Genomic DNA, 14513 nt, shown 5'->3' on the forward strand with positions numbered 1-14513 from the left:
CCAACACTGTCCTATTAATACAAACAATTAGATGTAGTATAGAATAGCAATTGGCACATAGAAGATGCTCAATAAATGGCAGCTAATCATCATGATAACCTACCACCACACAGTCCTGGATGACAGTATTGCCCTGTGGCTATAGTGGTGAAGCCCAGCCCATTTCCTGAAGCTTCCCGAGGGGTTTATGTACACAGGTGACTCTCCCTCTTCAGGCTCCGTAGTCCAAGCCATCACTATTTTCTGAGTGAGAGATCGGCATTTCCAGCTGCTTCCTTGCCATCTCCATAGACACTTAAACTTACACCTCAGCTAAGCCTGTGCCTTGTTTACCTCTAAGTATGGTGCCCCTTTCCATTCAGTGGCCAGAGGAAGTCCTCCCCTCCCTCAACTGTCCATATCCAATATCAGTAAATAAATCCCCTTAATTCCACTCCCCAGTGTCTCAAATCCAGGCATTTCTCTTTATCTTAGCACCTTCATCTCTTGCCAATCCATCTACCATACTGGAGCCAGGGCCTTCTTTCTAAAATAAAATCCAACCTCATTGCTTCTCTGCTCAGAACCCACCAATTCTCCCCGTTGCCCGTAGAACCAAGCCTAAATTCCTTAACATGATTTATAATCTCCCTCAAGATCTAGTCTCAGCTTTCCTTCACTCCCCTTGTGCCCTTCACTTGAGTCTTCCAGAATTCTAGCTCTACATGGTCTTTCACAGGGCCTTAGGGCCTGAATTAGTTATCTGTTCCTGCTTGACAAACTACCCAACAACTTAGTGGCTTAAAACAACAAACATTTACTACCTCGCAGTTTCTGTGGGTCATACATTTGGGAGCAGTTTAGCTGGGTGGTTCAGGCTCTGAGTCTTTCATGAGGTTGCAGTCATCTCGAGGCTTGGTTGGGGCGGCAGGATCCACTTCCCAGGTGGCTCACTCACATGACTGTCGGCTGGAAGCCTCAGCTCCTTGTTGGGTGGACCTCTTGATAGGGCTGATCATGTGTCCTTACAATATGGCACCTGACTTCTCCCAGACTGAGAGATCCAAGAGTATAGCTGCCTTTTAGCCTCAGAAGTCACAGTCATTTCTACAGTATCCTATTGATTACACAACTCTGTCTTATTCAATGTATAAACAGACTGCACAAGGAAGCAGGAGTCAGATCATTGGGGACTATCATGGAAGCTAATGATCACAGGGCCTTTGCACAAACTATTCCCTCTCTCTACCAGCACTGCACTCCCCACCTACTTCCTGAGACTTCATTTCCCATTACCTCCCAATGGTGAAGCTTTTCCTATTACTCCCGTCTTCCAACTGTCTCTCCCCTTTTATCATACTGTATACTGTAATAGCTTCTTAGGGCAGGGACTGACTGGGTTTTGAAACAATACTTATTTCTTCCAAGATCTGGAACAAAGTAAATTAAATCCAGGGAATCAAGTTTAAAGTAGAGTAATGGTTGCTTGAGTGGAGATGAGTGATGGCAGAAGCCCTTATGAAGGTAGAACTACCAGCTTTCCCAATGAGAAGTGGAGGGCAGTGGAGAAGTCCAAAATGATCGCTGGTTCAGTTTCCTGTGGCTGCTCTAACATTACACAAATCTAGTGGCTGACGACAACACAAACGCTTTCTCTTACAGTTTCGGAGTTCAGCAGACTCAAAGGGTCTCATCTGGTGTAGTGGGTTGGATAGTGTACACCCCAAAATTCATGTTCACCCACAACCTCGGGATGTGACCCTATTTGCAAGGAGGACTTTGCAGATGTAATTAAAGTAAGGATCGCAAGATGAGACCACCCTGGGCCAGGGCGGGCCTTAAATCCATCGAGAATGTCTTTACACGAAACTGAAAGGAGAAGACACAGGCACACAGAGGCCAATGTGAAGGTGAGGCAGAGGTTACAGCGGTGCATCCACGAGCCAAGGAACAGCCACCACAGCCAGGAGAGAGGCGCGCAGGGACCCTCCCTCAGCACCTCCGGAAGGAGTCCACCCTGCTGACACCTGGCCTTGGACTTCTGACCTCCAGAACTGTGAGAGAAGACCTTTTTGTTGTTCTAAGGAGCCTCGTTTGTGGTAACTTGTTCCAGCAGCCCTAGGAAGCTAATACGCTGGGCTAAAATCAAGGTGTTGGCAGGGCTGCACTCCTGGAGGCTCTGGCAAGAAGTCACTTCCGGCCTTTTCCAGCGTCTAGTGGCTGCCCTGCCTCCACCTTCACCACCGGTCACTTTGGGCAGAGTCCTCAAGCTGCCACCCTTCTGCTCTCTCTCTCCTGCATCCCTCTTCCACTTATAAGGAAACTACAGATTCCATTGGGCCTCTGGTAATCTAGGATAATCCCCCATGTCCAGGGCAGCTGATTCCCTCTGCACCCTGAAATCCCCTTTGCCATACAACCTAACGTATTCACAGGTTCCAGGAATTTGGACGTGGATATCCCTGGGAGCTGTTATTTTCCAATGAGCCAAAGCAGTGATGCTGGAAGAAGGAATTCTGAGACAGTAGCTAACATTTAGTGACTGCTCACCATGTGCCAAACAGCCTACATGTATACATGTAATCCCATAATGTCTTTACATACTTGGTTTTTATTAAGATTTTTAATTTTTAATTTATTTCTCTTCCCTTCCCCATCCACCCCCCCCCGCCCCAGTTGTCTGTTCTCTGTGTCCATTCTCTGTGTGATCTTCTGTGTCCACTTGTATTCTTGTCAGCAGCACCCAGAATCTGTGTCTCTTTTTGTTGCATCATCTTGTTGTGTCAGCTCTCTGTGTGGGTGGCACCATTCCTGGGCAGGCTGCACTTTTTTTGGTGCTGGGCGGCTCTCCTTACAGGGCGCACTCCTTGCACGTGGGGCTCCCCTACGTGGGGGACACCCCTGCGAGGCAGGGCACTCCTTGTGCGCATCAGCACTGCGCATGGGCCAGCTCCACATGGGTCAGGAGGCCCGGGGTTTGAACCCTGGACTTTCCATGTGGTAGGCGGACGCCCTCTCTGTTGGGCCAAATCTGCTTCCCTATATACTTGTAATGGACATTATGGTGTACACTTACCTGTTTGTCTATCCACACCAGTGATAACTCACTCCATGAGGGCAGGGACTTCGTTTTGTTCACAGCTACCTCCCAGGCACTGAGAACACTACTTGACGTTTAGTAGTTTAGTGAATATTCATTGACGGGATGGATGACTAACTGTACGAAGCAGGTTTATATTATCTTCATTTTCTTGATGAACTCTGAGGCCCAGTGGAACTGAATATCTAGTCCAAGGTCACCAATGGTAAGTGGCTGAACTCTCCCTCGCTCCCAAACTCCGAATCTTTCCCTTCTTTGTTCTGCCCCCACCATTCTATGTCAGGGCAGCCAAAAGAGAGGGACTAAGTTCACTTTGCTGAATGCGCATAGCTAAGGGTGGGAGGGCGGGGCTGATAGTTCTGAGCAGCTCCTGTCTCAGGTCCTTCTCCCACGGCTGGTAACTGGCGGTGCAGCATCTGAAGCTATTATTCAGCGTGGAGGCTGAGGCTCTGAGGTAGAGCAACTTGCCAAGGACTCCTAGCTGGTAAGTGATGGAGGCAGGATTTGAACTCAGACCTAGTCTGATGTCACAGCTTCTGCTTTAGTGTACACTGTATTTCTGTGTATGTTTTCCTCTTTCAGGCCTGGTTGCAGCCAGTTCCTGTCCACAGCCTGCTTCTTGCATCTGGCGAGAATCCCCTCCCCACAAGTTCAACGGAAGGCACCAGCGTCGAGTTAGTGTGTTGGGAACAGGTAGACTCTTCAGTCCACACACCCACAGCTCCCTCGTTCTCTTCTATGGGCCTGTCCGGGCTTCCCGTAATTCCTTTCCTGCTCCCCATCTGAGCTGAGCGTGTGACCCACTCCACAGCACAGAGGGTTTGCAGGCCAAGTTAGGGAAGAATGTGTTGCCTGGAGGTTCGCCTGGCCCAAAAGCCCTTCAGTTCCCGGACTTGAGGGTTCCATGAGGAGAAAGGCAGCCAGCCGGCTCCCCTTCCCTCCCCACGGCCTGCTCCTTTTTGTAGTTCCAGAGACAAGCCCAGGGCCTGACCTGTCAGTAGCCGTTTGTGAGGTTGAATGGAATCGTTAATTTGTCCATCAGTCATTCACAGCAAGATGCGGCCAAGTTCCCTGCAGGCGATGAGGAGGACTGGCTGGGTACAAGATCTCGGTCCGGACCGTGCTCACGTAGAGCAGGGCTCCTTGGTACACGGCGCTGGTTCTGTCTCGAATCCAGATGGGTGTGCATGTGTGCGTCTGTGTGTGTGTGTGTGAGATGGGGGTTGTGCAGGGAGACGTGAGAGAGGTGAGCAGGGGTCATGCCCAGGACTTGGAAATATCACAAAGCGGGATTTGGGCCCGCAAGACTCGTTACGCAGGCCTGGCCGCCTTGGAGAGTTGGGGTTGGACTAAGGGCAGGGTGCACTTCTGCTCATGTCCAAAGCTGGTGATGGGGTGATGGGGAGCACGGGGTGGGGAGGGGGTTGCCGCTCTGACCTGAGCCTCCGAGGAGCTGGGCGGCGCTCTGGCGCCCACCAGCGGGCAGTGCAGCCCGCGCAGGGCGCCCCCGGCCCAGGGAGGGAAATCTTGGGAAGTTTCCAGTCAAGCTGCATTGCTGACTCCCGGCTGCAGGGCCCGCTCTCTCCAGCTCGGCCCCCGCTCACCAGGGAAAGGTCTGCGCTCTGTGGCGGCTCCTTGAGGCTGGGGTTCCACAGATTGGATTCACCACAAAGCTAATGAAAGTTAGATTTTAGGGCCTCAAGTCTGCAGAGTTCCTCTCTAAGACCCTGTTCCTAATTTTGCATTGTTTTATTTTCTTTGTTAAAGAGCTTTCCTGAAAGTGTGTACGTTTCAGTCGCGCAAAATCATGATCTGCCCGTGGGGTTCATTCCAAGTTTTAGTTTGTATCCTGCCTTGATGGTTTGATCTCTGCCTCAGGCAGATCCACCAACTGCTGCTGAGAAACCAGTGCACACAGAGCAGACCTAGGGGCAGCCTTTGTGTGTGTGAGAGAAAGAGATCTCAGCAGAGTAGCCGAACCCTGTAAGGAAATAGTCCCCTTTGCCTTGTGACATTTTGGGTGAAAATCCTTATGTGAGTCTCTGCTCTCTGTTTTCTCCAAACCTTTCATTTACAGCGGGTTTCTCAGCCTCACCACTACCCACATTTGGACCTGATAATTCTTTGTTGGGGGGCAGGGACTGTCCTGTGCACAGCAGGATGCTTAGTACCATCACTGGACACTACCCACCAGAAGCCAGGGGCACCCTCCAGTTATCACAACCAAAAAATGTTCCCAGAAATGGCCAAATTTCCCCCCAGGGCACAAAATCTCCCCACTTGAGAACCACCCATTTAGAGGTATTTCTCTGGCCATGGGGCCTGAGCAATTCCAGCATTCCTTTCCCATTGCTTCATTTATTTTATTTTTAAAGAAGCTTTAGATTACATAAACATTACATAAAAAAAAAATAGGGGATTCCCATATGTCCCCTCCCCCTCCCACACTTCCCCTTGTTGCTTATGAGTTAAGCCTCAAGTCTTTTCCAGAGGGCTTTCATAATGGCCTGTATATGCCTCTTCCTGGGGATTTCCAACCACAGAAGCTGGGAGGGTCCACAGCCCCCATTAAAGCTCTGGTCTTGGGTGCAGGGCGGTGGACTCAGTAGGCTGGACAGGCGGTGGAGAGCCATGCTCAGTCCAGGAGAAGGCCTGCAGCCTCCCTTCCTCCAGTGGCCACAGGCTGTGGCCATGTGAGCTGTGAAAAAGAGCTGCTGGCCTGGCCCCGAGTGCCGGCTCTGCTGCCACAGATTTCCATTCTCGAACAACTAACACTAAAGCTGGAGGGGACCTGAGGGCCAGCACCTGCCCCTTCCCTTTGTTTATGACCCTGATGCCCAGAGCTACCACTGTCTCCAGGGTTACACAGCTTTTCTAAGACAGAAGCAGGACCCCATCCAGGTCACCTGACTTTGAGCTCAGGGCTTCTTCTGTTGAGTGGGCAATTTCTTAAAGAGTCCTCCATTACAATGCAATTGCCTTGGAGGACAAACGCCTTAAGTGTAACAAATCACCCCTACCCTTAGTGGCTTGAAACAAAAACAAACATTTACTCTGTGGTGGTTTGAAGCGATATATAACCCAGAAAAACCTTCGTAAATTTAATCCATTCCTGTGGGTGTGAACCCATTGTAAGTGGGACCTTTTGATAGGGTTACTTCAGTTAGGATGTGACCCTCCTCAGCCAGGATGGGTTTTAATCCTATTAGCAAGTCCTGTATAAGTGGAATGAAATACAGACAGAAATAAAGCCACAGGAAGCAAGAAGCAGAAAAGGAACCCGGAAAAGGAGGAGGAGACCAGGAGATGTGCCTTGTCATGTGACAGAGGAGCCAAGGAGTTCAGCAGCCAGTCCTGGAATACCAGGCTTGGGGGAGAAAGCATTGCATTGATGATGCCTTGATTTGTGTATCTTCCCAGCCTCAAAACTGTTGTAGAATTTGAGAGAGGTTCAATTATTTGCGTATAAAGAGGCCAGGACTCAGGAATGATTCTGAGAAGGAAAAATGGTTTATTGATGGCCAGCCGTACTCGGGAGCTTTCTGTTTCAATCCCGAGCCCCGAACAAGATTTTCAAATTTCTTTTAAACAGAGTGGAAAGGCCAAATGGTCCCTTTGTTTCAGTTCTCAATAGGCTTGAATTAGCATATATATCTTCCACATCTTAGGTAAGCTTTTAGCATGGACTCCAGACATTCTAGAGAAGCTTTTAGCATATTTGGTTTGCATTTCCCCTAAATACTTAAAGTTTATAGACCTTGGATTGTTAAACTGTTTCCTGGGACTGGAGTTGTTGCCATGGTCACCAAGGGCAGGACTGCAGCCTCTTACCATTCCACACCCACAAGTCAGACAGCTTAGGTTATCTCTGAAGAGACACAGAGCCTTCCACCCATAGCCCACATCAAGACCCTGAGCAAATAAATTCCCATTGTTAACCCAACCCATTTCGTGGTATTTGCTTCAGCAGCCTAGGAAATGAAAACACCATCTTTCTCAGCTTCTGTGGGTCAGGAATTTGGGAGTGACTTGGCTGGGCAGTTCTGGCTCAGGGTTCTCATGGGTATCATCAGATATCACGGGGACTGTGGAGTCTGAGACCTCGGTCAAGAAGCCTCTCTAAGCCTCAGTTTCCTCATCTGTAAAACAGAGGTAATAAAAAGATTACTTCATAGGACTGATGAAGATGATTGACATAATCCTTGTGTGGCAGACTGCCAATTGCCTCTCTCAATCTCAGTTTCCCCTTCTTCCTTTGTAATAGACACTCCGATTTTTAGCTGTGAATATGGCTGCCTGGAATCAAAGTCTACATTTTTCAGCTTTCCCCTTCCCTTTCCTTCCCGTCCTTTCCCTTCCCTTCCTGCTGGCTGTGTTCGAAGAAATATAAATAGAAGTGGTATCTGGCAGCTTTCAGTAAACTTCTTTTAAAATCAACTGATACCTCCCTTTGCTGTTTCTTCCTCTATCCTGTTTTCTGGAATATAAATTTGGTGTCTGGTGCTCTAGTTGTCATCTTGGACCATGAGGATGACACCACATCCCTGGGATGACAGAGTGAAGGATTGCAAGGGCATTGGGTCTCTAAAAGTTTTGTGGGGCCTCTATACCAACCCTGGACTGCTTATGTGATAGGGAAACTTCTGGGTTTTCTGGCACACGAATCTAAATTGAATCCTACCTGATTATACCCTTAGCACTTTCCCAGTAGTCAGGAGGTGCTCAGTAATTGGTAGGTATTTTGATTATCCAAAGCTGAGCTCAGAACAGTCAACCAAGCCTTGTAAACTGGCTATGGGGAGGGTGACTAAGACGGTCAGGAAAGTGGAGAAAGAGCTGATCTGGGGGCTAAGAGACCCGGTCATAATTTTAGCTCTTCTCTCTGAGCCTCCACTTTATTTTCTTTAAAATGAGAAGGACTGGAGTAGCCAAAAGGTTTTCAAACTCTTCTTAAATTTTTAAAAATTTTTATTAAGAGAATCCTACTCTTCCCATGGAAGCCAATTTATAATGCAGGTAAGTGGAACTTCTGACCCATCCAGTCCTTTTGGTTCCATCCCCAAACTGCCTTGGGGGCAGTGACTCCAAGGGGTTTTAAGGCACATGATTTGAAAAACAGAACAGATTGATTCTCCAAATTCTCTTCAGGTGTAACTAAGGCTGGTTAGTTTAGGGAAAGGGAAGCCAAGTCTAAGACCTGGCAGAAAAACAAGGCCACGAAATATGGCCATGAGACCCCCCCCCCAAGGGAAAGCCCACCACCAAGGAGGCTGCTCCCACAAGAACCCCCACTGGAATGAAATCTCATTTGGGGTCAAGGGAAAACCCCTGACACCCTCGGGGTCTCACCATTGGACCCCTGGGGAACTGACAGGTGGGGTAACCAATCAGAACAGCAAACAGCTGAGCCCCTCCCCCAAACATTACTAAGGGGAGGAGTAATTAATAGCTTAATAAAGGTAACCGCACAAGCCAAATCTTTCTCTGCTTGGAGCAGCCTACACCTACATCTGGGGATGCATAATCTGTTGTTTTCTCCTGTTTCTGTTCTCTTCTCCCATCTTCTCAATAAACTACTGGCCTAACTAAACCGACACGTTCTTAAGTTCTGTTATGTAATACAGGCAAGAACCTGGAGGAACCATCATCCCCCGACTTCCCCCAATTTCATGTGGTGAGGCCAGCCAGGAGTTCTAGAGGCAGGTAACCTTCCCCACCCCTGGGGAGGCCTGGCGAGTCTAGACTATGAATTCTAGCCTGTTTAGCACCCTTTTTTGGTTATCTACTTTATTTATTTATTTTTTAAACTTTTAAAAAAAAATTTCTCTCCCCTTCTTCACCTCTTTCCCCCCAGTTGTCTGCTCTGTGTCCATTCACTGTTTGTTCTTCTGTGACCATTTCTATCCTTATCAGCAGCACTGGGAATCTGTGTTTCTTTTTGTTGCGTCATCTTGCTGTGTCAGCTCTCCATGTGTGCGGCGCCATTCTTGGGCAGGCTGCACTTTCTTTCGCACTGGGCAGCTCTCCGTACGGGGTGCACTCCTTGCACATGGGACTCCTCTATGTGGGGGACACCCCTGCATGGCAGAGCCCTCCTTGTGCACATCAGCACTGCATGTGGGCCAGCTCCACACAGGTAAGGAGGCCTGGGGTTTGAACCCTGGACTTCCCATGTGGTAGGCAGACACTCAGTTGACCCAAATCCACTTCCCATAATTAATGGTTTAAAAGGCCTGTTCCTGTGCCTTTCGTGCCCTCTTCTGGCTTCTTGGCCTCTCCTGGATCAATATGCAAGTAAACCTGTGCATTTATAATCTGTAATGGGGAACTGTGGTCTGTAGACCAGCCCTCTTTACCACTCTTCAGCCCTTTCCTCTCTACCTGGGACCCACAATCTGTTATTTTCTCCCATTTCTCTTCCCTCCCTACCTTAATAAATTACTGGCCTAGTCAGCATGGTTCGCTCTTGAAATTCATTTCTTGCAGCTTAGTCAAGAACCTAGGGAAACCCCGATAACACTGGGAAAGGGAACAGGGCTGCCCCATGGTTCCCAACCGTGGCAGGCCAGGGGGGCGTCGGAGGGTGGGTTGGAAGGCAGTCGCGAATGTGCAGAGAAGCTGTGTGTGAAGCTGGCTCCCCAGGAGGCGTGCAAGCCCCTAACTCTCTGCCACTGCTGCTGAGGGGTGACGGCAGAAGATGGCGGCAACCAGCGCCAGTACGGGGCCAGCTGCTAAAAAAGCCAGACTGTAAAAGGCGGCCTCACTGCCCGCAAAGCCTGGCCCAGGACCTCCTGTCTCTGAAGAGCGCTGCTTTGTGCCTGCACCCTCCTGGCCAGGTTCAGATGCCACAAGCCTCAGTATGAGGTGTGTAGGCTGAGGAATCCAACGCCCGCCCCTGCCCTTGGCCTGGAATTATGTCCTGTGGGGGACCCTACAGGAACCTGTTTAAAGTGGATAGCCAGGGAAGCGGACTTGGCTCAATGGATAGAGCGTCCGCCTACCACATGGGAGGTCTGCGGTTCAAACCTCGGGCCTCCTTGACCCGTGTCAAGCAAGAGGATGCAACAAAAAGAGACACAGATTCTTGGTGCCGCTGACAAAAATGCAAGTGGACACAGAAGAACACGCAGCAAATGGACACAGAGAGCAGACAACAGGGCGGGGGTAGAGGGGAAGGGGAGAGAAATAAATAAAAATAAATCTTTCAAAACAAAACAAAAAAAACCATTAATTATTTCTGCGCCTGCGCTAATGGCAGGGGAGGAGTCCCAGCTGTTTGCTGTTTTGGTTGATTGCCCCACCTGTCAATCCCCTGGGAGGGCCCAATGACAAGGCCCCTGGAGAATATCCGGAGCTTCTTGTGGCTTCGGAGGAAACCTCGTTCTGAATGGGAGTTCTCCTGAGGGTCTCCCAGCAGCCATCTGGGGGAACCAAAGAACACTGCTAATGCTGGTGATTTTTCTGTCACTGCCAGATCCATCTATGGATTCCCTACCTAGCCAGCTCCACAGGGGTTCACGGGCCAGGGGGCTGCATTCGTATTTCGGCTCCAGTCGGCCTTTAATCTTCCCACTACTGAATTCCTCATTCTGGGTTTGTAAAGCTTTGGAATATCTTAGTAAAGGAAAATGTCTTTGCTGGGAGGTTTCGGTTCCACCCTTGGTGCAGGAAGTTCCGTTCCTTCCCAGCGCCCTGGAGGCCCCGACACTGCCTAAGGGCCCGAGGCTGTTGGCTAGAACAGGATCTTTATTTTCTTCGTGGACCTTCAATGTCTGGTTAAACTGTGAAACTCCCAGGCAGGGCTTCAGTTGGGGGTCACAGCTCCAAACGTCTCCCACAGGCCCGGCTTGGCAGCTTTGGCCTGAAACCCGGGTTCCCTCATCTGCCAAGGCCTCGTTCTGCCACAGCAATGCCCAGAGGTACCGCCGAGAGCTCAGGACGCTGCGACCGGAGCAGCGGCTCCAAACATCCCCCAAAGCCTGCGCGACCCCCGAGCGGTTGGCCTCCCTTAACTTCTTCGAGGGGCAGGTGTTTTGGAGCTTCAGTTTGGAGGGTAAAAGTTGAGTCAGACACAGACTCTGGGATGCCAGGTCAGCTGACAGGCTCTTCTTCGTTTTTCCTAGAATTACGGGCACGGCCTCTAGCATGCCAGCAGACTCCCTCAAGAACCGGACAACCGTGCCCACCAAAGGGTTGAGGAAGGAGAAACTGATCTTCCCTAACATGGCACGGCTGCGGTACAGCCTGGAAAACAGCCAGCAACCGCCTGCTGACGCACTCTCGATTATAACCTGATTTTGCAGTTCAACCTCCTGTGTAAAAGGGAAGGGAAGGGAAGCAGTTAGAGATTCCATATACCCAGCGCTTTATGGCTCTATCTCAGAACACACGTTTAAATGGATCTTGCAGGTTGTGTAGTGCTCGGGAAGTAACCCCCCCCCCCCCCCCCCCCCCGCCCCGGAAGAGAGAGAACCTGAGTAGGAGGGTGATATTCAGAGGATCCCCTCCTCAGTTGTCCCCCCGCACTGCAGTCCGGTTCCCAAGCCTAAGGCTCCCTTGGACTCACCTGTAGCCTCGGCACGCTCGCCTTATGCACCCAGAGCTAGTCCAGAAGGAGTCACCAGGAGGGAGCATCTTTTCACTCTGCCAGGGGATCCGAGAACAGCCCCTACCCAATTAGGGGAGTAGCTAAAGGAGACGCGGGAACAATTAGAGTCCATGCTCCTTTCTCCCTGGCAGATTTAGCTCAATGTAACAAGCAGTTGGGGTGATTTTTCAGAGGACCCAGCTAAATTTACTGAGGAATTCCAGCGTTTGACCCTAATTTTTGAGTTACATGGGGAGATATGCAGGTTATCCTAGCCATGAGCTGTACCCCAGAAGAAAAACGCCACATTTGGGAGGAGACTCAGGGACATGCTAATAAGACGGCGGCCCAGCAGCCCCAGCAGTATGTGTAGAGGTTGTGGCAGTCCCAAATACCAACCCTACCTGGGACTACCAGAGGGGCAAGCAGACCTAAGGAAAAGGGACCATATGATAGCACGTTTATTAGAGGGAAAGAGGACGTGTGTCATCAGCCTGTTAACTAGAATAAGCTGCAAGAAATAACCTACAAAAAAAACATTCCCTGTTCCAAGGGAGGCTAGTGAAAGCTATGACTCACTGGAGTCATAATCCAGACTCACTGGAGGGACAGATTATGTTAAAAGAATATTTCACCAGCCAGTCAGCCCCAGATATTAAATTTTTTTTAAAGATTTATTTATTTATTTCTCTCTCCTCCCCCCACCCCACCCCACCCCACCCCACCCCACCCCACCCCAGTTGTCTGTTCTCTGTGTCTATTTGCTGCATGTTCTTCTTTGTCTGCTTCTGTTGTCAGTGGTATGGGAATCTGTGTTTCTTTTTGCTACTTCATCTTGTTGTGTCAGCTCTCCCTGTGTGTGGCGCCATTCCTGGGCAGTCTGAACTTCTTTCGCACTGGGTGGCTCTCCTTACAGGGCGCACTCCTTGTGTGTGGGGCTCCCCTATGTGGGGGACACCCCTGCATGGCAGGGCACTCCTTGTGCACATCAGCACTGCGCATGGGCCAGCTGCACACGGGTCAAGGAGGCCCAGGGTTTGAACCACGGACCTCCCGTGTGGTAGGCAGATGCCCTAACCACTGGGCCAAGTCTGCTTCCCTAGCCCCAGATATTAGAAAGAAGCTCCAAAAGCTAGCACTAGGACCCCAGGCCCCAGGAATTCTCTTTCAGAAGCAGCTTTTTCCACAAGACCATCAAGGAATTGAAGAGTTGAAGGAGAGACAGGGAGAAGGCTCACCTTGTGGCAGTCACCGTGGATGATAACCTTGGAGTCATCTGACTTGGACTCCAAAGTTGAAGATCCTGCTTCACCTGTGGAAAGCTTTGCCACTGGAAGAAAGACTGCCCTAGACCGCCGCAACCCTGCAATGGAGGAAAACAGGCCATTCATCTCAGGAGTGCCCTGAACCCCAGAGGGGAGGCAGAACATAACCCAGGACTCTTAGGGCACTGGTGCCCGGGGCACAAGTGGCTCCATGGACAACTCTGTGGAAATTGAACTGGAGGAGCCCTGGATGACCTCTGATGTGGTTGGTAAGACTTTTTAAGTGATACAGGAGCCACCTATTCAGTTCTGACCTGTCACTCCACATTCCTCCCTGCAAACCTGTCTGGTAGTGGGTGTTGACGGTATTTCTAAATTAGATCCTTTACTGAGCCTCTCCTCTGCCAAATAGGAGACCTAATCATAAGCCATCCATTTTTAATTGCTCCTGAGTGCCCCACCCATTTACTAGGACAGGATTTACTTCATACCCTAGGAGCATGCTTCCAACTAGTAGGGATAAATAGAACCTCTAAGGTGCCTGTAGCCCAGTGCGCAAGAGAAGAATGTGGAACTTTGCGTTTAGCCATGATTCTAGATAAGGAACTGGGTGCCTTGTCAACACTAAGCCCCAGGAGGTCAGTAGTAAAGTAAATCCTAAAGTCTGGGAAACCAGGATACCCAGAAGGGCCCTCCGGGTTCCTCCAGTTTCCACTGCTATAATACCAACCAGCCCTACCCTCAGAGGAAGCAGCACCCTCTCAAGGAGGAAGCTGTTAAGGATCTCGGGCCTAGGATTAAAAAGTTCTTGGGAGAATGGCCAACTAATCCCCTGCCAATCTCCTTGCAACATGCCTATTCTTCCTGTGAAAAAGCCCAATGGCACCTACTGGCTAGTTCAAGACTTAAGAGTGGTCAATCACTCTGTAATACCAATTCATCCTGTTGTACCCAACCCATATACTCTGCTAAACCAAGTCCCAGAAACCGCGACTTGGTTTACTGTTCTTGATTTAAGGGATGCCTTTTTCTGCATTCCTTTCCACCCGGACTCCCAATTCCTCTTTGCCTTTGAATGTCAGGAGTCCAACTCTAAATTTCCAGTTCAGCTTATGTGGACCATGTTGCTGCAAGTGTTCTGAGACAGCCCTGCTATTTTGGGAATTCCTTAGTTCAGAACGTAGCTGATCTCCACTTGCTATAGAGCTCCTTCCTATAGTATCTGGAAGATCTGTTGCTTTGCAGTCCAACAAAGAAAGTTTCCAGTGCCAACACCATTTTAGTCCTTCATTTCCTAGTTGATAGGAGTTAAGGGGTGTTGGCATCCAAGGCACAATCTCTCAGCAGAAAGTCTCCCATTTAGGGTTTCTTCTCACCCCAGGAGAAAGGCCTCTCTCCCCAAAAAGAGGTCAAGCTATCCCTAGTATTCCCCAGCCTGAAAACACAAAACAACTGCAGGCTTTCCTAGGAATGGCTGGTTACTATAGACTATAGACCCAGGTTTGGCAAAATAGCCTGGCCACTGTACAGTGCTGTTGCAGGGGCTGATAATCATCCCTTAGACTGGGGAACAAGCCAGGAA

At 49.8% G+C, this 14513-nt stretch overlaps 1 long non-coding RNA gene across 1 annotated transcript; it reads right to left on the reverse strand.

Moving 5' to 3' along the window:
* Nucleotides 1-6567: 6567 nt before the first annotated feature.
* LOC111765828 (uncharacterized) lies at nt 6568-13169 on the reverse strand. The gene is made up of 3 exons (XR_002798055.3): nt 12905-13169; nt 11646-11767; nt 6568-7218 (listed from the first exon to the last, which is right to left on the reverse strand). It is a non-coding gene; the product is annotated as an uncharacterized lncRNA (long non-coding RNA).
* Between the last annotated feature and the right edge of the window lie 1344 nt (nt 13170-14513).

Source organism: Dasypus novemcinctus, chromosome 8, assembly GCF_030445035.2.
Source record: "Dasypus novemcinctus isolate mDasNov1 chromosome 8, mDasNov1.1.hap2, whole genome shotgun sequence".
Lineage (NCBI taxonomy): Eukaryota > Metazoa > Chordata > Mammalia > Cingulata > Dasypodidae > Dasypus > Dasypus novemcinctus.